This window comes from Macaca thibetana, chromosome 7 (genome assembly GCF_024542745.1).
Source record: "Macaca thibetana thibetana isolate TM-01 chromosome 7, ASM2454274v1, whole genome shotgun sequence".
Lineage (NCBI taxonomy): Eukaryota > Metazoa > Chordata > Mammalia > Primates > Cercopithecidae > Macaca > Macaca thibetana.
Genome location: NC_065584.1, coordinates 64,016,521 through 64,041,748, shown reverse-complemented (window position 1 = coordinate 64,041,748; position 25,228 = coordinate 64,016,521). Strand labels below are relative to the sequence as shown.

Sequence of the window (25,228 nt, the reverse complement as noted above, 5' to 3'; positions counted from 1 at the left end):
AAAGGAATAGAGTTGTTTCAACCAGGAGATCTAGTATTAGTCAAGTCTCTCTCCTCTACCTCTCCATCTATGGATTCCTTATGGGAGGGACCATACTTGGTAATCCTCTCTACCCGCACTGGAGTTAAAGTGGCAGGAGTGGACGGTAATCCTCTCTACCCGCACTGCAGTTAAAGTGGCAGGAGTGGAATCTTGGATTCACCACACCTGAATTAAGCCTTGGACACCCACTGAGGAACTTACAGGATCATCAACTCAGGAGTCACAAGGTTAGCCAGACCAGCCTCGATACACCTGTCAGCCACTAGAGGACCTGCATCTCCTATTTTGTAAGGAAACAGCTCAGACCAGAAAGACTCCTGCAGTTAATCCTGAAGAGGAATTTCTCCCTACTGAAAAGAGGATGGTAGAAAACCTACATGATCTTTGACATCTCCTTGATCTCTTTAATGGAATCCTTCTACTCTTTTGTTACATTGTTAAGCAGTACACTAATTGTACTCTTTACAGTAGGATTATATACTGTAGCTGCAGCCAGAACAAAAATCTTAATCACATCAACCTTCTTTCTATCATCCTTACTTCTAACAGCAATTTACTCCTTTTTCCCTCCTCTTTCCTAAGACTGCTCCACTTACAACACGTCATGAATCCTCTTAGGCTTTCTGCCATCCTCTTCATACTTATGTCCCTTTCTCCCACTAAAACGCACCCCCTGTGTCAGTGTGCCTCCCCTGGAGGAGGAGTCAACTGGCATTCTCTCAGAAACTCTTGGGGATTAGGTAGCCACTTGTGAGCACCCACATCTTTTGCCATGTATACTTACATAAGAAAAGAATGTTGTAAAACTGCTTCTCTCTGCTCTCACAATGGCAGTACATATCACCAAGTAAACTGATCCGAGCTGACTGCCCTGAGAAATGGGGGGCCAAGCCTTGCTGGACATATTATGCCCATATAGGTACTGACAGAGGAGGCATCCAAGATGAGGCTAAAGAAGGGCATATCCAACAAGTGATTAAAAACTTAGTCCACTTCTCCAGTACTCCCAGTCCATACAAGAAATTAGATCTTTCCAGGCTACAAGAAACCCTTAACTCTCATTCTCATCTCTGGAGCATGTTTAACACTACCCTTACAGGAATAAAAGAGGCCTCTCCTAGTAATCCAATCAACTGTTGAATGTGTCTCCCCTTGCGTTTTCGACCATATGTCCCAGCCCCTATCCCCAGACAGTGGAACTTATCCACCCCAGTCCTAAACACCACCAAATTAATCAATCCCATAGTCACCAATTTACCAGTCACACAGGCCTCAAATCTCACATGCATAAACTTCAGCATGGCTCTCAGTTAGAACACCTCCCGATGTCAGTCCTGGATATCAGTAACCTCAGGTTTCACCTGTCTAACTTCAGGCATCTTTTTCATCTGTGATAACACAGCCTGTTGATGCGTAAACATCACTCCAAAGGACTATGCTTTCTCTCCTTTCTAGCACCTAGCGTGTCCATATATACTGAACAAGAGTTACAAAGTCTCCTTATACCCCAATCCCACCACACACGAACCCTTATTGTCCCTTTTATTGTAGGAGCCGAAATATCAGGCAGGCTTGGGACTGGAATTGGAGGTATAACCTTCTCCACCCAATTCTATTATAAATTATCACAAGAATTAAATGACAAGGAACAAGTTGCCTACTCCCTAGTGACCAGCTTAATTCTCTAGCTGCTGCGGTAGTCCTCCAAAACCAAAGAGTCCTAGATATATTAACAGCTGAAAGAGGAGGAACCTGCCTCTTCTTAGGAGAGGAATGTTGCTATTTTGTTAACCAGTCAAGAATCATTACTGAAAAGGTCAAAGAAATAAGAGAATGGACAGAAAGTAGGAAAAAGGAGCTTGAACACTCAGGACCCTAAAATATGTTTAATCAATGAATACCTTGGCTCCTCCCTTTTCTAGGCCCTGTGACAGTCATCCTAGTATTACTCGCCTTTGGGCCTTGCATTCTTAACCTCCTTGTCAAATTTGTTTCCTCCAGGATCGAGGCAATGAAGTTACAAATGGTCTTACAAATGGAACTTCAAATAGGCTCAACTCATGGCTTCTATCGAGGACCCCTGGATCGACCTGCTGGTCCCTCGACTGGTGTAAAATTTCCCTCTGGAGGACACCACCACTGCAGGGCCCCTTCTTCACTCCTAACCAGCAGGAAGTAGCCAGAACAACTGCTGCCCAGTTCCCAACAGCAGTTAGGGTGTCCTGTTTAGAGGGGGACTGACAGGAGGTGCCAGTTGGGCTTCCCGGGTCGAGTAGGGGCTCGGAAAGCGTGAAACTCACTCATTTCCTGCATCAGGACTTACTTCAGTCCTGGATGAATAATATTGAAGATGTATGCTTAAAATATTCCTAACACCAGGATTTGTGCATGTGTTTTCTTCCCCAAGAAAGCTATAAACAGAGAAAATTTTGCTGTAAGTTTCCCTGTGTCCTCTCTCCCTCTCTCCTTCCCCCCTTCCCGAAAATAAAAGGAATGTTAACTGCGCCTTGTTCTGTGACCAGCAGACCTTATCTATACTCCCAATTCCAATTCCTTGTAAACATACTTTGTAAAGTCCTGTGAGATCCTGCCTCCTTTGCCATGCCGCTGCAAGATCATAAAGTAGATAAAGCCTAAGTCGCAATTCCGGTTTTCCTCAAAATCTAAGACATGTCACAAAATAATTTGCTGCCTTTGTTCCTTACTCTGGTAACATCTTCCCGCCGCATGTATTTCCCGACTTAAAGAGTTTAAAAGGCAATCGTATAATCTAACTCTGGCTACCCATTCGGGACCCCTTCCACGCTGTGGAAGCTTTGTACTTTCACTCTGCTCAATAAAGCCTACAACTTTTTCTCCCTCTTGGTCTGTGTCTCTATCACTTGATGCGGTTGGCTGCCACACCAATTCTTTGGCGTGGCTAGGCAAGAACCTAAGGCATTACAGTATTATTATCAAGGTGACCATAATTTATTACACCTTCAATGTTTAAACCAAATTTTGACAACTGTCCTCAAGAACTTCAGAATTTAATCACACATCACACTTCCCAGAGAAATAGAGGCCCTCAGATATAAATTCTGTCAACTTCATATTCCAGAATTAGTAACTTTAAAAATTTTCTTTTGGTTCTCGCCTGAGAAATGCCACTAGTTTTTGCCACAAATGAGGTTTTCACGTGGCCCAGGATTAAAACAACTCCCAAATTGTCGGGAAAACAACTCCCAAATTGTAGGGAAAACCTTAGTCTCTAAATCCTTCCTTATCTCTAGAATTGTTCACTCTGCCCCTGTCCTAGGTCTTCTGTCTCTGCATTGAAGTAAGAGTCCTCCTACGGCCACCAGACCCTAGTTTACCACCCATCTCTTCTTTATATAGCCAAGATTCTTGAAAAGAAGTACACTTGCTTTTCTTTTGTTTATTAGATTGTTCTTGGCCACAACAGTGCTTTAAAAGTACCATTATCTTAATCACCTAAAATATTTCTGTAAAGAATTATCTAATTAACAACATAAATACATACTACTCTTTATTAATTTTACCTTATTTCTCAAATACCAACATAGTCTTGCTATATTCCAAGTACTTTAAGAGTTTTAACTCATGTAATCTTTTGATAAAGGGTGTAATCAACCCTATGAGGTATATACTATTTCTGTTCCCCTTTAGCTGTTCCCCTGCTAGCAAGTGGCAGAGCTAGAATTTGAACACTATCATCCACTTCTACAGCATTAACATCTACTTTTAGCTACCTCTTAAATATTAGCATTTTATAATGTTTAATATTTTAAATGCAATCAATAGATAAATGTAAATATCTTCTTTATTCACCCTTTATCTCCCCAAAATAATAAATATTCTCCTAAATATGCCACCTTCCGTTCTATGAATGTTTTATATTATTACTGATCATGTAAGTGTCCATAAAATATATTTTATCTAAATATTATTATATTTTCCAAATCAGTTTGCAATCTGTTTTTCCTTGTTCATTATGCAAGGATAAAATCTAATGCACATTATGGCCCACATCTTTCTCATACATTCATTTTCACCACTATATTGTTTCTGTAGTACTAGAATATATTTTTCTATTTTAGTGTTTGTGTCATTAGTTGATTTTGTTTTGTTTTGTTTTGTTTCTTGGCACAGCTAGCTGAGGTTTTATGTTGGGGGGAAAAAAAAACAATAAGCAATTGAATTGTTTTGTAGCTGGAGGCATGGGCAAGGGGACAACCCCAGGCAGTAAACTCCCTGGCCAGTGGGCTGAGGGCTAGGGCTGAGCCTCAGGCGGGTCTCCTGTTGCCTGTGCTCCCCTGCACTGTGGCCTCCCTCAGGGGCTCTGCAGCAGCCACAGGAAGGGTAGGCTGGGAAGGTCTGCTGTGGTTGTTCACTTGGGGCAGGACATCGGAGGACCGGGACAGCTAACCATCGCGGGTCTCCACTTTCACAACCATGGCCCTAGTGGAGCTGGTGCGGCTGAAGGAGCTGGAGCCCAAGCCAGAGCCAAAGCTGGAGCCCAGGCTTAGCTGAGGCTGGGAGTTGTGAGGTCCCCATAGGCTGAGATCAGGGCATCTCCATAGCCGATGGTGGTCTTCCAATGGATACTCATGTTCTGCAACCCAGACTCCAGCCAGCTCTCCTTGCCCTCCAGCAGCTTCCAACAGACGGCGTTCTCGATGTCCAGGGCCAGCTTGATGTTCATCAGCTCCTGGTACTTGCGCAGCTGCTGCTGCAAGTCCTGCTTAGCCCGCTGTAGGGCAGCCACCAGCTCGGACAGCTTGGCCCTGGCATCTTTAACAGCCAGCTCCCTGCGCTGCTCGGCAACTGTGATGGCGACCTCCGGGGAAGCCCTCTGGCGTTGGAGGCCCTCAGTCTCAGTCTGGAGCTGGCTGATATTCCAATTCATCTTGGAGTTCTCAGTCTTTGTGCACTGCAGGTCATCCCGGTGCTTCCCAGCCAGCGTCTGCAGCCCCTCATAATGGATCTGGTACACGCTCTCAGCCCCTGCCCTGCTGTGCTTGGCTATCTTGTCGGACTGTGCCTTGACCTCAGTGATGATGCTGTCCATGTTCAGGGATCGACTGTTGTCCATGGACAGCACCACAGAAGTGTCCCAGATCTGGGACTGCAGCTTCCGGATCTCCTCTTCATACAGCTGTCTGAGGAACTTGATCTCGTGAGTCAGCCCTTTTAGGCAAGACTCCAGCTCCACCTTGTTCATGTAAGCTTCATCCACATCCTTCTTGATGAGGACAAATTCATTCTCCGTCTCTGTACGTTTATTGATCTCATCCTCATATTTGTTCTTGAAGTCCTTCACCAGCCCCTGAGTATTGCCAAGCTCTGCCTCCAGCTTCAGCTTCTCCTGGCCCAGAGTCTCCAGCTGCCGCCTAAGGTTGTTGATGTAGCTCTCTAATATGTTGTCCATGTTGCTCCAAGCTGTTTTCCGCTGCGGCAGCAGGCTCCACTTGGTTTCCAGCATCTTGTTCTGCTGCTCCAGAAACTGTACCCTGTCGATGAAGGAGACAAACCTGACCTGTTGTTGAGAGTCTTGATCTGCTCCTTTTCCTGGGTGCAGATGTCCTGGATGTTGGGGTCCACCTCCACGTTAAGGGGACACAGCAGGCTCTGGTTGACCGTGACGGCGGTCATGCCTCCCCTACGTCTGGCTCCGTATTAGCCTCTGCCCACTCCACCCCAGAAGCTGCTGCTGCCCACTCGGGAGAAGCTCAAGGAGCTCATGTGGGCACCAGGCCACTCGTGTAGGAGCGGCCAGAGGTGGACACCTTGTAGAACTTCTGGGTCACCCTGATGGACGTGGTGGAGGCAGGAGTGGAGACAGGCAGGCTGAACCAGGCAGACATTCCAGAACGAACAGAGAAGCTGCTTCTTGTTCTGTGTAACTAGTTTTTATTGCTATCACAAAACAATGCCACAATAAACACACTTCTGGTAAGGAGTTGTTTGAAGATACGTAGAGAGAAATGAAATTGCTGGATCAAATAGAATACATAATTTATTTTTAAAAATATTGTTAAATTGATTTAAAATGATGATACAATTATACTGTCATCAGCAGAGTCTGAATTATTTTTGTCAGCAATTGCTTTCTTGTGAAATGCTTCTTCATGACTTTTGGCAATTGTTCTTTTGACTTGTTTGTTCTTTCACCACTGGAAATGGTGGAGATGTTTACATAGTTTATATGCTGAAATATAATGCATATGTTGCAAATATGCTTTTGTGGCTTGACCATTTATTCTTATGATGATGTTTTAAAAATTAATATAATATTCTTAATATTAATGCTCTAAAAATTGACCAGTTTCGTTTTTTCTTTATGATGTGACTTGATGAAAATATTTTCCTACCTCAAGATGGATACAGTTTTCTGTAAGGACTCCTAGTGATTAAAGTTTAACTTTCTGCAGTTTAACCTTTAAAATTTATTAAATTATTTATATAATATAAATGGTAAATTAATTTTTTTATGGATACAGTTAATTGCCACAGCACCACTTACTAAAGTGTCTATAAAATGTCTCATATGTCTTGAAACAGGTTTAAGTAGTTTATGCACTTCAATAGCATAGATGCTATAGTTCTTTAAAAAATATATAATTATTTGAAATTTATTTTCCAATCATTTAGTTTTATGAATTTTGAATTTAAAAAAATTGTTCTTTAAGACCCCTCATTAACAGTTGATAGATTTAGGAAGTAGCAATACAAGATGTTCAGATACATTTAAATTTCACATAAACAATATTTTTTCCCTGTAAGCATGTCCTAAATATTACATGGGGCATGATTATAATAAAAAAGTAATTATTTATATGAAATTCAAATTTATCTGAAATTCCTGTACTTTAGCAACTCTAATTAAAACAAAAGTAGAGAACTAAAAATTTATTTTAGCACTCCCTATTGATAAAAAATATAATTAGATGTTAATTACAGAAAGTTCACAAAGCTAAAAATTTAGAATAAATTTGAATGGTCAAACCTCAATACCTATTTTGTTGTGAATTTGCAGCATTTACTGCTTAATTTTCGTTGATCTTTTGAGACATCTTATATATGTTCAGTTCTCTGAATTTGTATTTCATTTCTGTTCTGCAAACCTTTGATCTTGCCTTTTACCAAATTCAATTTTTTTCTTCTTTTTTAGCAATAAGTGTATTTTGTCTATAATTGCCATATGTTTGAAGCAAAAGGGCTGCATAAAATAAATTCATCCAAATGTATTAATCAAAATTCACTCATGAATAACTAATTGCCCAATCTAGTAACTGTTTGACTCCTTATTTTCCTATTCTTTAGGAAGTATTTGACATTTCTGGCCAGGCGCAGTGCCTCGTGCCTGTAATCCCAGCACTTCGTTCAGGAGGGCAAGGCGGGTGAATTACTGGAGATCAGGAGTTTGAGACCAGCTTGGTCAACATGGTGAAACCATGTCTTTACTAAAAATACAAAAATGAGTTGGGTATGGTGGCACATGCCTGTAATCCCAGCTGCTCAGGAGGCTGAGGCGGGAGAATCTCTTGAACTTGGGAAGCGAAGATTGCAGTGAGTTGAGATAGCACCACTGTACTCCAGACCAGGTGACAGAGTGAGACTCTATCTCAAAAAATAATAATAATAATAATTAAAAAATATATACATATACACATTTCTGACCACTCCTATTTTATGAGGCAATTTCTTTTTCTTTCTTCTGCCTTCCAGTAGCTTGCATTTCTCTAACTTTCTGCCCTTTTATGTTTATTATGTCCATTCAGATCTTCCATATCTATAATCTCCAGGATTTTGTCCCTAGCAGAGTTATTTATTTTTTAATATAATCCCCTTCTTCATAAATGAGCTCATCAGATTTGTAGCATAAATTAAACATATACATTAGCAGTTGTAACTTTATTGCTCCAGTACAGCCCTTTCTCTACATTAGGAGTATGATTTGACACATGTGTCTAACAGTCTCTGAACAGTCTTTATTAGATTACACTTAATCTGTTATTACCTTATCTTACCCTACTTCTTTTTAAATATTTCACCTGTCAGTTTCTCTATCTTGATGGTGGATAACCACTACTCACCAGAATTGCCCAAGTCAAATATATAAAAGGAAAGAGTGTCTCCTTGGTAACTGCTCCCAAATTGGGCACAATTTTTATTAATTCAACCTCCTAATTATTGTTCCAAACTATCATTATTTTCATTCCTCCTCTAATGTTTCTTATATGATTTTATTCCAAAATCCATCCTTTAAAAATTGCATTAATTACTGCAGCATTTCCAAACACAGTTCCTTGGCTTTAGTTTTACTTCCCAGAGAAGAGTACTTCTCTCTTTTCCAGATTGAAGTTTTTTAATAAAATTGGATCATATGCACAATCCTTTAATTGACGTTTTGTGTGTCATGCAAAGCCGTTCATAGTCTGGCACATGTCAACTTTTCCAAATACATCTACAACTTACCAAATGGATTGTGTCCGAAGCCTACTAAATTTTATATTCAACTATCAAACAATCTGGAGTCTCTGTTATTATTCAAACTATTTATTTCCGCTGTCTACCAAGAACACTTCTGCTGTAGAACTATACTGCCCTGTTTCAATGAAATCAGATTTAGCCTGTGATTCCCTTTGAACACTGAAAAATATATAGATGTAAGATACATCACTTTTCAGCAAAGCTATATAGAAGTTAATTTTGAGTCTACCATATGTCTTTTTCCTCTACCACAAAGTTGTTCCATCTGTCTTGGTCCCTGAGCAGTAGCTGAGCCACAGTGATAATAAACATTACTAAGAAGTAAATTTTTGTTGTAACTTACTATAATGAGAAGATCATTATTCAGCATAACAACCCAATTTGGTGCACTGATACATTGCTCATGTTCTCTCATGACTCTGCCCTAGAATGAACTGGATGTTTTGCTTAGAGGCTAGTTGTATGCTTGATATCTAATACTACTCATAATTGATAGACCAAGTGAGGCATCATGTCTTCCATTCTGATTTGTGGTCTTTCCTCTATTATTATACTGACCTCTATTTTAGAATATATTATACTAGTTTATAAATTTCAATTAACTTATCTATATTCTCCTTTTAAGTGCTTTCAGAGCAAGATCTTTCCTGTTTGCATATCAGTAATTATTGTTGTGATTAGCACAACATATATGAGGGACTTCAAAAAAGTCATGAAAATGTTTATTATGAAAAACTCTGCATGGTTTTCAAAAACAATTTGCACAAAATAAATTCATGCTAGCTTTTAAAAACATATCTGAACAAGATCTGGTATGAGGCACTAAAAATATAAATCAACAATTTGAAAAGAGCCCCTATCAAAGCAACATGAATTCTGCCAAAATTGAAACAAGAACAAACATTAAATTTATGGTGAAGCTTGGGTGAAAGAATGGTGAAATCACTGATGATTTACAGAAAAGTTTATGGGGATAATACCCTAAAGAAATCAGTACTTTAAAAGTGGATAACCTGTTTCAGGAAAGGACAAAACCCTGTTGAAGATGAAGCCCAAAGAGGCAGATCATCCACATCAATTTTGGAAGAAAAAAAAAATTGTTCTCAAAATCTTGTATAATCAATATATATTACTTTAAATAATAAAGGTATCAACTAGCAGTATAAAGATAGAATGACTTTCACATGTATTTACATCTCTTGATGTTAAGAGATTTAGACCAGATTCTCTGAGAATATCGGCAAATAAACAGAGAATCAGAGACTTGAATCTTAATATGTTTCCAAATCTTGATTTTTTTTTTTCTCCCAATACTCCAAGATTGATATTTGGGTCAACAGTCAATGAAAAATTCTTATCTGAAAATAACAATTTACAGATTGTTATTGAATAGTTATTATTGTTATTGAATTTTTAATAGAAATAGTTAATAAATAACAATCCTTATCTGTAAATACTCTTGGAGTAAGTAACTCACTGAGGAGTGTGCCAGAAAATGTGGTTCTTTTCCTCATTTGCCAAAATGTACAAATATAGAGAAGAGCCTGTGATCCTAAAATATTCCCAAAACAGCCCTTCATGATAAGCTTCAACTCAATACAGAAGGGAATTATTAGCAATAAAATCAAGGAGCAATTATCTCCATAATTTTGTGAATGCCATCTAATTTGAGTCTGTAATGGACAGCAAATGAAATTATGCTCAATGTAGTCCCTGAAACTTTGTTTCCCATCCTGTATGTCATTCAGTAAATGGGAATTACATTCATCCTGAATAATTTTATTTGAATTATTCTACTTCATATGTCAAAATCAGTTTTTAAGACCTACAATTTTTAACTTTAAGCAATGACATACACACAGTTTCTTACTTTCTACTCTCATTGACATTGCCTTAAAGCAAGTCCTGTACTTTTCATCCTCGATGAATGAAATCATCTTTAAAATTATTTCTTCACTTCCAAGGTATCTACTTCTTTTCAACAAATTATGTTCTGAAATGTCAGTTTCACATTGTCCCCCAAACTTTATCATTTGCTATAATTGACTGAAAACAAATTCTTATGCTTTCTTCAGTGGGTGAAATTGATAATTCTTCTGGAGGTATATCTGGAGGGATTGGATAAACCGGGTATACTTGCCAAATGATTTAAGATCCCAATCCCATCTCAAATTACTTGAAGTTTATGGAATAATATCTTAATAAGTATGAAGGTGCTATAATGTGACAGAGAGAAGTGATAAGTTTGAGTAAGACAGCATAAGGGTTCTGGTTCCTGACAATAAGGTAGACCAGCACAGACTTCAGCTTTTCTTCCAAAAAATCAATCCAGGGGCCAGGCACAGTGGCTCACGCTTGTAATTCTAGCACTTTGAGAGGCCAAGGCGGGAAGATTGCCTGAGCTCAGGAGTTGGAGACCAGTCTGGGCAACACAGTGAAACCCTGTGTCTACTAAAATACAAAAGAAATTAGCCGGGTGTGGTGGCATACACCTGTTGTTTCAGCTACTTGGGAGGCTGAAGCAGGAGAATTGCTTGAACCCAGTAGGTGGAGCTTGCAGTGAGGCAAGATCACACCACTGCACTCCAGCCTGAGCGATAGAGCAAGACTGTCTCTACAAAAACAAACAAACAAACAAATAAATCCAGGAAAACATACAGAATTAAAATGGAGAATTGGAACTGTATTTAAAGTGAAATAAAGTGAGAAACATCGTTGTCTGTGCTGTCATCACACGCGTGCGCATGCACACACACACACACACCCCCCCCAGGCATTATCGGTTCAGAATGTGGCTCAGAATGTGCAGTGTTTGCAGGTATATGAGTATGCCACATCCTTGCTGGGTGAGATATTGATAAAAGAAGGTTATGGATAATCAGGTATTTTAGACTTTTACTTCTTTACCCCTCTTTCTCTAAATGTCGAGTGTTCGTAGAATAAAAATTAAATAAAATGTCTCCTCCCTCGCTAGAGAATTTCTGAGTGAAGTTGCATCAAATTGGGTTAGCTGGCAGTGCCTTTGTGTTCCCTGACACTCTATTTTAAGTCTACTCTTACCCTCTTTTTAAGCTCACATTGACAAACAACTTGATGTCTGTACTTTTGCCTTACTTCTGTACATGTAACTAGACAGGAATGCTTATATTCCAAGGTGAATATACACACATAACCAAAATAATTACACATCTGCGAAAAGGAACCACCATGATAGAAAGCGAGAATAATAAACACCATTCATGTCATGAAGCAGAACTTCAGAAATGGATATAATTTTTCTGAAATGCCATAGGACAAATAGTAATTATAAAATAAACACTAAGAAATAGAAAAGATAAAGTTAAAAATGACAGAGAATTAATTAATTATCTTTGGAAAGAGAAAGCATGCATATAAAGAAATAGTTAATAAATAATGAACATAAACCTGTAAATCAAAACTAACACAATTCAAATTCAAGGGTCTCAAAGGATGGCACCTGGGTTGTATAATCAAAATTATACACTTAGATTAAATTTAATAAGATAAAAAAGAAAGACATCCTGAAAACTTCAGAGAAAAAAATAATAATCTACAAATAAATAAAAATAAAATTGATGTTAGCTTTTTCAATAGCAGCATAGAATTTAATAATATATTATAGTTATATTTTTATAGAAATGTGATAAAAGAAATTTGAACCTAGAATTATACATTTATTCAAAACTCTATTTAATTTTCAGGGCAATAAAAATGTTCTGAGGCACACAAGAACTCAAAGGCATGTTATTTTAGCTAGGCTTCTCCAGAGGGACAGAACTATTAGGATAGATGTATATATGAAGGGGAGTTTATTAAGGATCATTGACTCACACGATCACAAGGTGAAGTCCCACAATAGGCCATCTGCAAGCTGAGGAGCCAGTCTGAGACCCAAACTCTCAAAAGTAGGGAAGCTAAAAGTGCAGCCTTCAGTCTGTGGCCAGAGGCCCCAGAGCCCCTGACAAATCACTGGCGTAAATTCATAGTACAAAAGTTCAAGCACTTGGAGTCTGATGTTCAAGGGCAGGAAGCATCCAGCACAGGAGAAACGACAAGACTGGAAGACACAAGTCTGCTCTTTGCAACTTCTTGTACCTGCTTTTTTCTAGCTGTGCTGGCAGCTGATTTGATGGTGCCCACCCAGATTGAGGGTGGGTCTGCCTCTCCCAGTCCACTGACTCAAATGTTTTTCTCCTTTGGCAACACCCTCACAGACACACACAGAAACAATGCTTTGTATCCTTCAATCCAATCATGTTGACACTCAATATTAACCATCACACTTGTCAAATGAAGGCACATTTTTAAAACATTCCTTCAGAAAGTACTTGAGAAATAAATTCAAAATAATGCTAAAAAATATGGAAGAAATGATAATCAAATAATTTAGTAACTTAATCATGAATCGCCAAATAAAAATTAGAGGCATAAAAATAAAATTTCTAGACAATATCAACATGCGAATACATGAGAAAGTATATGAGAGACTGCTAATTAATTGCTTTTAAAAATAACAGTTTTATTAAGATATAATTCATGTATCAGAGAATTCACCTTTTAAGAAGACACAGTTAATTATTTTTACTATATTCACAGAGTTGTATATTCATCACCACAATCATTTTTACATTTTAGTAATTCCCAAAAGGACACTTGCACCGATCAGCAGTAATTCTGTATTTTCCTCTAAACACCTGTTAAATTAAATTTAATTTGGCCCAAACAAGCCTCTAAACTTGGGTGAAAAATCTGGCCCAAAGCAGCTGCATATAGTGAACTGCCGCTAGCTTAATGTGCAAGCAGCTTGTAATCCATCTAAGAGTGTACCCTCATACACAGGCAACTGAGTCTCCGCTAGTCTTAGTAGCTAAACCCTCACCCAACCCCAGGCTGAAGGCTGCCAACTTATGCCCATATAAGGCAAATATGGAACTCTCTGGTTACAATCACTAATCTCTGTAGGACATTTTCTGTTTGTTTTTATTTTTATAAGACAGCTCACAATTCTTTATTTGTAGAATTTGACTAGTAGATTCTGTCTTATGCTGTTTTTACATTGCTATAAAGAAATATTTGAGACTGGGTCATTTAAAAGAAAAAGATTAATTGGCTCACAGTTCTGCAAGCGGCACAGGAAGCACAGCAATTGCTACTAAAACTTCCTAGGCCAGAAATTTCATGAGAAGAAAGCATATGGGTTTCTCCTTGAGTGAGTTAAACTATCGAGAATAGTGAGCTAGAGAGAAGAGGCTTCAGTATGGCCCCTGTGACAGAGGTCAGTATCAACAGACCAAGACTGAGGACAAGGAGTAGAGCTCATTCATTATTTTCTCTAACAATAATTAGAGAAGTAATTATTCTTCAGTGTTTATCATAATACATTAAGGACTCATAGAAGTTGTTCCTTTCTTCATTATTTAACAGAAGAAATGATACTGTAACTTAATCAAAATTATATTAATCCCATAATTTTTTTTTTTTTTTTTTTTTTTTTGAGATGGAGTCTTGCTCTGTCCCCAGGCTGCAGTGCAGTGGCCGGATCTCAGCTCACTGCAAGCTCCGCCTCCCAGGTTCCCGCCATTCTCCTGCCTCAGCCTCCCGAGTAGCTGGGACTACAGGCGCCCGCCACCTCGCCCGGTTAATTTTTTGTATTTTTTAGTAGAGACGGGGTTTCACCGTGTTAGCCAGGATGGTCTTGATCTCCTGACCTCGTGATCCGCCCGTCTCAGCCTCCCAAAGTGCTGGGATTACAGGCTTGAGCCACCGCGCCCGGCCACAGTGTTATCATGTATCGTTCACAGAAATGTTAAAGAAAATAACAGAGGATATGTATAGTATGTTGACAGCAGTCGGGAATTAAAAGTATGAGAGCTATGCAAAATGTTATTAACAATGCTATCAACATAATTTTTCCACTATTTGAATTTAAACTACTAATAGTATAAAAATAGAGTCAACAAAAAAGGCATTTTTTCATAGACACATATTTATACGGGATCTTTAAAATCTACCCCCTCAAACATGTATTCGTTGTGTTATAAACAATTAAATTATAATCTTTTAGTTATTTAAAAATGTACAATTAAATTGTTATTGATTATAGTCCCTCTGTTGTGCTATAAAATACTAGATCTTATTCATACCTTGAATTCTCTCTTTTTTAAATTTATTTTTTTGTTAATCCATTAACCATTCTCACCTCCTCTCTTCTCTCCCATTGCCCTTCCCTGCCTCTGGTAACCATCCATCTATTCTCTATCTCCATGAGTTCAATTGTGTTGATATTTAGCTAACACCAATAAGTGAGAACACATGATGATAAGCCAGGAATAAGGGCATTTTTACAAACTTAATTGAATATACATTCTAAAACATACCCATCTTCATTATTAATTTAGAAATGAGGGCAATAACATTCATAAAAGAGTATATTTCAAATGATAAGGAATAGAGACAATATTCTGAAAAAACATTATTATATATAAGTGATAGATTGTGTTGATTTGATTGAATTATTCCATTTTGGATTATACATATCTATATTTTTAGATAATAAACAATGAATATTTACTCCTTTATGTATTGTTCACTTTGTGCGCTTCCATCTCTACCAAGTAGCTTTCCATATTCGCGAGATAATTGTATTATTCAGTATTATAATAATTATTACTATAAGACTTAATAATATCAATGTTAGAAAAAATGTATGAAATAGAAAAGTAAAACCAATACATATAAGATAATATACCTGTAACTTTAAAATATTGGTTAAATAAATCATATTCCAGAGGAGTTACATTTTCAGGATCATTAATTTACCAAAATTTTACTGTAGTTCAATAATCTAATAACAGTTACCCAAGTCAGTTTTAATATTTTATCACAAATAACCAAGAAAATCCGCTAAAAATTTTGCTAAATACTACAATTTCAAAATTAATATGAGCTAAAACAAATTTTTTGTGGAAAATGTACATGTTAGTTTCAGCTCTCAGAGAGGCCAGTTTGAGCCCTGTCTAGTGGCAGTGATGTGGAAGTAATAGAATGCCAAACAAATTAGCAGGCAGAATCTAGTGGGAGTAATAAATTATAGACAGAAAATAATTTAAAAGTTTGATTTTCAAGAATGATGACATTTAGAGTCCTCAAGTATGCATATATTTGATGCTTTTACTAAAACGTTAAGTATTAATTTTAAAAGCTTATGTCTGTAAGTAGTATTGTACTGACAAATAAGTCATGCCTTTCAATAATGAAGGCATCACTTTATCTAATATGAAAAGAAGTCATGATAAAAGAGCATTGGACACACATTTCATGTTCATAGGCATGAGATTCATGCTGGAATCTCATCATTACCTCATAGTAGTTTTCAATACATGTCAAGTCTGTATTATAATATTTTGCAATACTTTGTAAATACCAATGCCAAAACTGCAGAAAGCACCCATTTCAAGGAGAAAACTCAAATGACTGATTAAGTTTACCAGATGCCCAATGCTCAGTACTTTTCATGCCGGTAACACCTTTGGGGGCTTTCCAAATTTTGGAATTGAATAAACGTAGAAGGGAACCACAGCTACTTCTTTGGCAGCAGTCAGTGTATATAATTTACATTGCTGGAAAACTAGGCTATAGTATTCTAAATATACTCAAGAATATTAGTTCTGATGCTTGAGAAATTAACCTTATTTCAAAAACACTACAATTAATTGACAAATAAAGTAATAACATCTTTTATATGGAAAAGCAAACCTCTGTTCCTCCCAAGCAACTGTCTTAAATACCTGAAATTATTATTTACAAAACTTCTATTTACACTGCTGTTTTCATTTAAATTATTTGACAAGATAATACATATTCATGGTGAGAACTGCAAAAAAAGTGCAGAAAAATGAATAATTAATACAGAAAGCCAACTCTCACCAAATAATGTATTTATAAATTAAAAAATATCACTTGATAAAGACAATTTATCAGCCATTCCTGGAGTCCGATAGATATGTGTTACCACAGAAAAAATTATAGCTCTTGTCTTTACAACTTAGCACATAAAATAGTTTTTTGGCATTAAAATGTGATTATAAAACTTCTATTTTCAGTTCCAACATGTAAAAATATTGGATCTTGTCATTCTCATCGTTACAAAAAATAAAAAAAAACACCTGAACAAACAGAAAGGAAATTATTAGACCCATCAGAGAATTTAGATCAGTTGACAAACGACCACCTGAACTCTGAATAAAGAGGCAAATACAGCAAATAACAGCCTCTATCAACTTAACCTGGGGCAGAAAACTCTGGAGATATAAAATAGTAGGATAATTTACAATAGGTAATTTTGATGAATTCCCAGAGGTTGAGAGTGGATTAGCTTGTGCATAAGAAACTTCTGGGGCCCTTCTCCAAATTTTTGTCAGTTTTATCTATGAGAATTCCATCAGGTTATCATGTTGAAGATCTGAGTAACACGTTCATACATTTTCGGAATGGGAAGCAGAAAAGTAGCCATTTTGGTATAATTGCAGAGTATTTTCCACAACAAAGGCCAACAATCCAAGGGAAATTACTTAGAGTCTTTTGGAGGGAGAAAGGACAATTATCCAACGTTAGCCCCTTCTAGCTTTCCTGTCATATGTAAGAAGATTTTTTAAATGCTAATAAACATTAATAAAAGTCATAGGCCAAGCACGGTGGCTCACCCCTGTAATTCCAGCACTTTGGGAGGCCGAGGTGGGCAGATCACGAGGTCAGGAGTTTGAGACCAGCCTGGCCAACATAGTGAAACCCTGTCTCTACTGAAAATACAAAAATTAGCCAGGTGTGGTGGCATGTGCCTGTAGTCCCAGCTATTCAGGAGGCTGAGGCAGGAGAATAGCTTGAACCCAGGAGATGGAGGTTGCAGTGAGCCGAGACCATGCCATTGCACTCCAGGCTGGGTGACAGAGTCAGATGCCGTCAATAAATAAATAAATAAATAAATAAATAAATAAATAAATAAAATGACATAGCCCAGTGACACAAGACAACAAGGGGTGAAATAATTCATAAGAAAATTGAATTGAAATGATTTACAATAATACATTCTTACAATCAAAGGATTATAGGCTACTTTCCCTCCCACACACCCTACCACTATCCATTTCAGTAGAGCTCCAGTATAATAATGATGAATTACAATTGAAAGTGCTGCACGACAGAGAAGGTATTCTTAAAATCACTCAGAGACAGTAGCTGTGGAGGGTACAAGAACACTAGGGAAAGCTGAAGTTCCTAAAACCCATAACGACAGCAAAGATTAAGTAGAATAACTACCCAAAACAATCTGTAATTTGGAACACCGTATTCAAACTACAGCACATATAAGAAAAGGTTTATAAAAGAAGTCAGAGTAAAAAACATCTTACCTACAGAGGAACAAGGATAAGAACTAAAGAAGTAAAGAAGAAGTAACGACATTCTCAGACAAGCAAAATCTGAGTTGCCAGTAGACTTAGCTTGCAGGAAATTTCCAAAAATTTCTTCAGAGTGAATGAAAACTATATAGATAAAAAACTCAGATCTACATAAGGAAAGTGTCAGAAAAGGATTAAATGAAAGGAAAATAAAACATATTTTTTTCTTATTGTTAGTGACTCAAATAATTGCTTGTCCAAAATAATAATAGTAACCATATTTGAGTGTTTATCACCATACAGAAAAGTGAATTGAATGGCAAAGTTATAAAGGGAATAAGGAAGCAATCAGAAATTTTATTGTAAAAAATACTTGCCCTATTCCTGTAACTGCATACTTTTATTTGAAAGTAGACTTAGGTTAGTTATTCATATATATTGAAAACATCTGGAAAACCACTTTCATCCAACTAAAAGTGAATTATTTCAAAAAAATCAAAATTTAAAAATTAATTGCTATATATACATATATATTAATTGATATACTAATAGAAGAGAGAAAATTAAATGTCATAGAATGCTTATTTAAATTTCAGAGAGCAAAGCATGTGGGGAAGATTATAAAACAGAAGAACAAAGAGCAAACACAACAAATAGAAAAAAGTTACAAACAGGGTAAATATTAACCCAACTGTAGGTAATCACTTTAAGTATGAGTGATCTGGCCGGGAGCTGTGGCTCACGCCTGTAATCCCAGCACTTCGAGAGGCCGAGGTAGGCAGATCACGAGGTCAGGAGATCGAGACCAATCTGGCTAACATGGTGAAACCCCGTCTCTACTAAAAATTAAAAAAAAAAAAAAAATTAGCATGGTGTGGTGGCGGGCGCCTGTAGTCCCAGCTACTCGGGAGGCTGAGGCAGGAGAATGGCGTGAACCCGGGAGGTGGAGCTTGTAGTGAGCCGAGATCGCACCACTGCCCTCCAGCCTGGGTGACAGAGCGAGACTCAATCTCAAAAAAAAAAAAAGAGTGGTCTATACAGAACAAGTATAAGCAGAGATTGTTAGTGGATAGCAATAAACATAAACTATATATATTTTACAAGAAACCTAACTTAAATAAAAAGAAACAGAAGAAGGTCAGGTGCGGTGGCTCACGCCTGTAATCCCAGGCACAGGCGGGTGGTTTACCTGAGGTTAAGAGTTCAAGAGTGGCCTGGCCAACATGGTGAAACCCCATCTCTACTAAAAATACAAAAAGTTAGCCGGGCATGGTGGCACGTGCCTGCAATCCCAGCTACTCAGGAGGCTGAGGCAGGAGAACCGCTTGAATCTGGGAGGCGGAGGTGAACCAAGATCGTGACATTGCTCTCCAGCCTGGGCAACAAGAGTGAAACTCTGTCTCAAAAAAAAAAAAAAAAAAAGAGAGAGAAAGGAAAAAAGAGAGAAAGAACGAAAGAGAGAGAAGTAAGGAAGGAAGGGAAGGAGGAAAGGAAGGAAGGAAGGAAGGGAGGAAGGAAGAAAGGAAGGAAGGAAGGAAGGAAGGAGGGAGGGAGGGAAGGAAGAAAGGAAGGGAGGGAAGAGGGAGAGAGGGAGGGAGAGGGAGAAAGAAAGAAAGAAAGAAAGAAAGAAAGAAAGAAAGAAAGAAAGAAAGAAAGAGAGAAAGAGAAAGAAAGGGAAAGAAAGAAAGAAGAGATAAAAGAGAATGGAGGAAGAAAGAAAGAAAAAGAAAGAAAGAAAAAAAAGAAAGAAAGAAAAAAGAAAAAGAAAGAAAGAAAGAAAGAAAGAAAGAGAGAGAAAGAGAAAGAAAGGGAAAGAAAGAAAGAAGAGATAAAAGAGAATAGAGAAAGAAAGAAAGAAAGAAAAAAAGAAAGAAAGAAAGAAAGAGAGAAAGAGAAAGAAAGGGAAAGAAAGAAAGAAGAGATAAAAGAGAATGGAGGAAGAAATATCATGGGAGCACCAGTCAAAAGAAAACTGAAGTAGATATGTTAATTTCAGAGAATGCTTACTTCAGAACAGGAGAAATCATCAAACATAAAGTAAAAATTACATGATAAAGGGCTAGATTCTCCGAGAAGAAAGAGCAATCTGCAATGCATATGCACCTAAAAACAAGTGTGTCAAAAACACAAGACAAAACCCGATAGAACTGCATGTAGAAATAGACAACTACACTATTATAGTGGGAGACTTCAACACACATTTTTCAGTAATTGATACACTTGACAGGCATAAAATCATCACAGGCATAACTTATCTGAAGAGAATCATCTCTCAATCTCTCAACTGGATTTAATTGATATTTATAGAATACTTCATCCATGAACAGTTGAACATGCATTCTTCTCAAGCTCACATGGCGAATTCACCAAAATGGATCACATTTTGAATTAAAAAACACAGCTTAACAAATTTTAAAAATTAGAAATCATACAAAGTATCCTTTTCAGACACAATGGTATAAAACATAAAATAGAATTCAAAAACAGCAATGTATCTGAAAAATCTCAAAACATTTAGAGATTAAAAACCACACTTCTACATAACATGAATCAAACAAATCTCAAAAAAATCTTAAGAAATATTCAAAAAAATAAAATACAATTTATTGAAATAGTGGGATGCAATGAAGGCAGTGCTTGGAGAGAAAACCACAGCTTTGAATGTGTGTATTAGAAAAAAAGATCTAAAATCAATTATGTAAGCTTCTACCATAACAAGCTAGAGAAAGAGAAAGAACAATTTCATCGTAGAGAAAGTAGATTACATAAATATAATCAAATTTAGAATAGAAATAAATGAATTTGAAAACACAGAATTACTGAATCTCAAAGCTTGTTCTTTGCAAAGATAAAATCAATTGATATGGTCCTAGTTAGGCTAACCAAGAAAAAAAAAGAATAGACAAAAATTACTTATGTCATGAATGAGAGAAGTATCACTAATGATGTCATTGACATTGAGAAATAATAATAAGGGAACATTATGAACAATTTTATGCCCATAAATTTACCTACTTAGATGAAATAGATGAATTTCTTGAAAAAGACAAACTACCAGAACTCAGAAATATTGAAACAAACAATCACAAAAGGCCTACATATCAACAGAAGTAAATGAATTAATAATTAATAACCTTCCATAAAAGAAAGCACTAGCCTACCTACATGGTTTTACTGGTGATTTCATCCAAACATTTGTGAATGAAATTATATAAATTCTCTATAATATTTTTTGGAAATTTGAATGAGAGGAAACACCTCCTAACTCATTCTATGAAGCCGGGGTTAACCTAATACCAAATCCAGATCAAGGTATTGCCAAAAGGAAGTTATAAACCTATATATCCCAAGAATAACAGATTCAGTAATCCTCAATATGTTGTTAGCAAAACAAACCCAACAATGTATCAGAATAATTATAAATTGTGAACAAGTGAGTTTTTTTAGGTATGCAAGCTTGTTTTTAACATTCAATAATGAATTAACGCAATGTACCACTTAAACAGGTTAAAGAAGAAAAATCATATGATCATACCAACTAATCAATTAATGCAGAATAAACATTGATGTAATTCAACACTCATGCATGATTAGAAAAATAAAGCCTCTCAGCAATCTAGAGAAAGAGGGGTGTACTAAATTTGACAAAGAGAATCTACAAAATCCTACAGTTACCATTTTATTTAATCATGAGAAGTTAGATGTTTACCCCTAAGGTTAGGAATGAGGCAAGAATGTCCTTTCTCAGCACTTCTAGTCACATAAAAATTGAAAGCTCCAGCTATTAAAATAGAGAAGAAAAGGAATTGAAAGGCATTCAGATTGAGAAGAAAGAAATAAAAACTCGCTTTGTTTATGTAGCATCTGATTGCCCATACAGAAATCCCCCCAAATAGGCACATACACAAAAAAAAAATTCCTGAAACTAAGCAACTATAGAAAGTTGACAATGTACAAGGTTAATGTACAAAAAATCAATTTCTTTTCAGCATACTAACAATGGAAACTGGAATTTGAAATTTAAAACATAATACAATTTATATTAGCAAAACAATGTAATATTTAGATATCAATCTAATTTTATATATATATGTGTGTGGAATATGTAGAAAACTACAAAACTCTGGTATATGAAATCACAAAAGCTCCAAATCAGGAGAACTTGGTGATAAAAGATTAGAACTAACAATATTGTTGAGATGCCTGTTCTTCCCAGCTTGATCTATACATTCAATGCAATCCCAGTGAAAACCTCAACAAGCTGTTGTAGATATTATGAACTGATGCTGAAGTATGTGTGGAAAACCAAAGACTACAGTAGCCAATACGATACTGAAAAAGAACCAAATTGGAGGGAGGACTGACACTCCTTGACTTCAAGGTATACTACATAGATCTATTAGTTGAGATAGCATGGCATTAATAAAAGAGGAAACACATAATATTGGAACAGAATAAAATACCCAGAAAATGAGCTACATAAATACAGTCCACACATCATTGAAAAATGAGCAAAGACAAAAGATGGGCAATGGGCAAAAGATAGTCTCTTCAATAAATTGTGGGGAAAAATTTGGAAATGCATATACAGCAATACAGATACAGACTTTATACCTTTTCCAAAAGTAGCTAAAGATATATAAATGTAAAATGCCAAATATAAAACTTATAGAAGATAACACAAGAAAATCTTAGAGACCTTGGGTTTGCTAATGAACTTATAGGTACAATACAAATAGCACATTCTATGAAAGAAAATATTGATATATTGACTTTGTTGTAATGAAAAATCTTGGTCTGTGGAAGACACTGTTAGGAGAATAAAAAGACAAGCCACAAACTGGAGAAACATTTGCAAAACACACATATGAAAAAAGATTATATTCAAAATATACGAAGAGGTCTTAAAACAATAAAAAAATCCACTTTTAAAGTGGCAAAAGATCTAAACAGACACTTCAAAAGAAAAATATACAGATAGACTCATCGATTGTCATTAGGGAATTGTAAATAATAATTGTATATTTATAAATATAACTTTATCATGAGAAGCTAGGTGCTTTATATATATAAACATATACCAATGTTATATATATATAATTTTATCATGAGAAGAGATATATATATATATATATATATATCTTGGTTTTATATATATGTATCACCTCATATCTAGAATGAATATATATACATACACACACACATATATATCACCACACACCTTGGTTATACATATATATTATACATGATATATATACACACACACATATATCATATATACACATATATCATACATGTATGTCATATATCATATATATGATATACGTGTATATGTGTATATATGATATATGACATATATGAGATATGATATATATATATCTCACCACACACCTAGAATGGCTAAACTCATACAAAATTGACAACATCAAATGTTGTTGAGATGCAGAACAACAAGAATATTTATCCCTCATTGATGGAAGTGTAAACTGGTAATTCACTTTTGAAGACAATTTTTCAGTTTCTTACCAAGCTAACCATCGTCTAACCATACGGTACAGCAAACACATTGTAGCTACTCATCCAACTGCATTGAAAAACTATTGTTAAATCAACCTTGGCCTATAGCTGCCTTCTTACATATTCAAATTTGGCCTTAAGGTTTTTCTGTACATTGTGAACTGTAACAAGTAGAGGTGTAAATCAACCATAGCCCACAACTGTGCCAAACACTGAGTTTTGGCCAGTCAAACGTAGCCAACTGTTCAAACTGTGTTCAAATAAGGCAAACACCGACCTGTAACCAATCCAGTTTTTCCTGTGTCTCATTTCTGTTTTCTGTACATTATTTTCCTTTGCTGTCCGTAAATCTACTTCCATCATGTGGCTGTGCTAGATTCTCTCTGAATCTGCTGTGATTCGGGGGGCTGCCCGAATCAGACATCATTCATTGCTCAATTAAACTTCTTTAAATTTAATTTAGCTGAAGTCATTCTTTTAACACCACGAACCACAAAATCTTGTGCCTAAATGTTTATAGCGGGTTTATCCATATTTGTCAAAACAGGAAGCAAACAAGATGTCCTTCAGAAAGTGAATGGATGAGCAAATTTTGGTACATTAACACAATGGAATATAATTCCATTCACAAAAATAAAATAGGATATCAATCCACAAAGATAGATGGAGGAACCTTAAATATATACATTGCTAAGTGACAGAAAGAAGCCTGAAAAAGCTACATACTACACCATTACAATTATATTACATTTGGTCAAAAACAGAACTATAGAGACATTGAATAGATCATTGGTTGCCAGAAATTTGAGGCAAGAAATGATCATAGGAAGAACAGATAATTTCTAAGATTATTTTATTCCTTATGAATCTATAATTATACATACATGCCACTATGCATTTTTAAAAAACTATAGAGTCTACAACACAAGGGGACAAGCTTAATATATGAAAATGTTAAAAATCATTAGGGAGGTCATACAATTCAAGGAAAGCAGGCAAATTGTGAGAAGAATATCTAAAGGTGTTACAAATGTATAACAAAACCTCACTGAAAAGGGAAAAGAGAAAGGAAGATGAAAAGAGAGGGGAACAGTTATTTGGAAATGATTTGATTCTGTAAGACTAAAAGCAGAAGGAAATGCTTATAAACACTTTAGTTGATAAACTTGTTTCAAGTGGTGATAAAGTGTATCAATTTTGACACTGCTATGCATGTATATTAAACTTGAACAATTAAATAAATGGATGGTAGACAGTGATCATAGTGTTTCTCACTGATAGAGGGGAATTTACAAATAAGCAAGCAATAGAGGTTAGAATGATTCATGTGGTAATGGGTTAGAGTTGGAGACATCAGTAAAATATCTCATTTAATTTACTAAAGATACAGATGTTTATATACTAAAATATTTATAGATACGTATATGTATGCAAATTAGTATGTGTGCAAATATTTCTTTGATCTTTCAGTTGAGAGAGTTTAGACAGAACGCTACCTCCAAGGCCCATGAACATATCTATTGCCCAGATCTCAGTTTCTAATAATCTCTATCAAAAGTCGGTGGGCTTTCAAAATATAAAATCATGTCATGGGTATTCCATTAGGAAAAGAGGAAGTCAAATTGTCCCTGTTTGCAGATGACATGATTGTATATCTAGAAAACCCCATCATCTCAGTCCAAAATTCCTTAAGCTGATAAGCAACTTCAGCAAAGTCTCAGGATACAAAATCAACGTGCAAAAATTACAAGCATTCT

General features: G+C 36.2%; 1 pseudogene; it reads right to left on the bottom strand.

Annotated features, from left to right (window-relative positions):
* Positions 1-4,328: 4,328 nt before the first annotated feature.
* LOC126959150 (keratin, type II cytoskeletal 8-like) lies at positions 4,329-23,492 on the bottom strand (annotated as a pseudogene).
* Between the last annotated feature and the right edge of the window lie 1,736 nt (positions 23,493-25,228).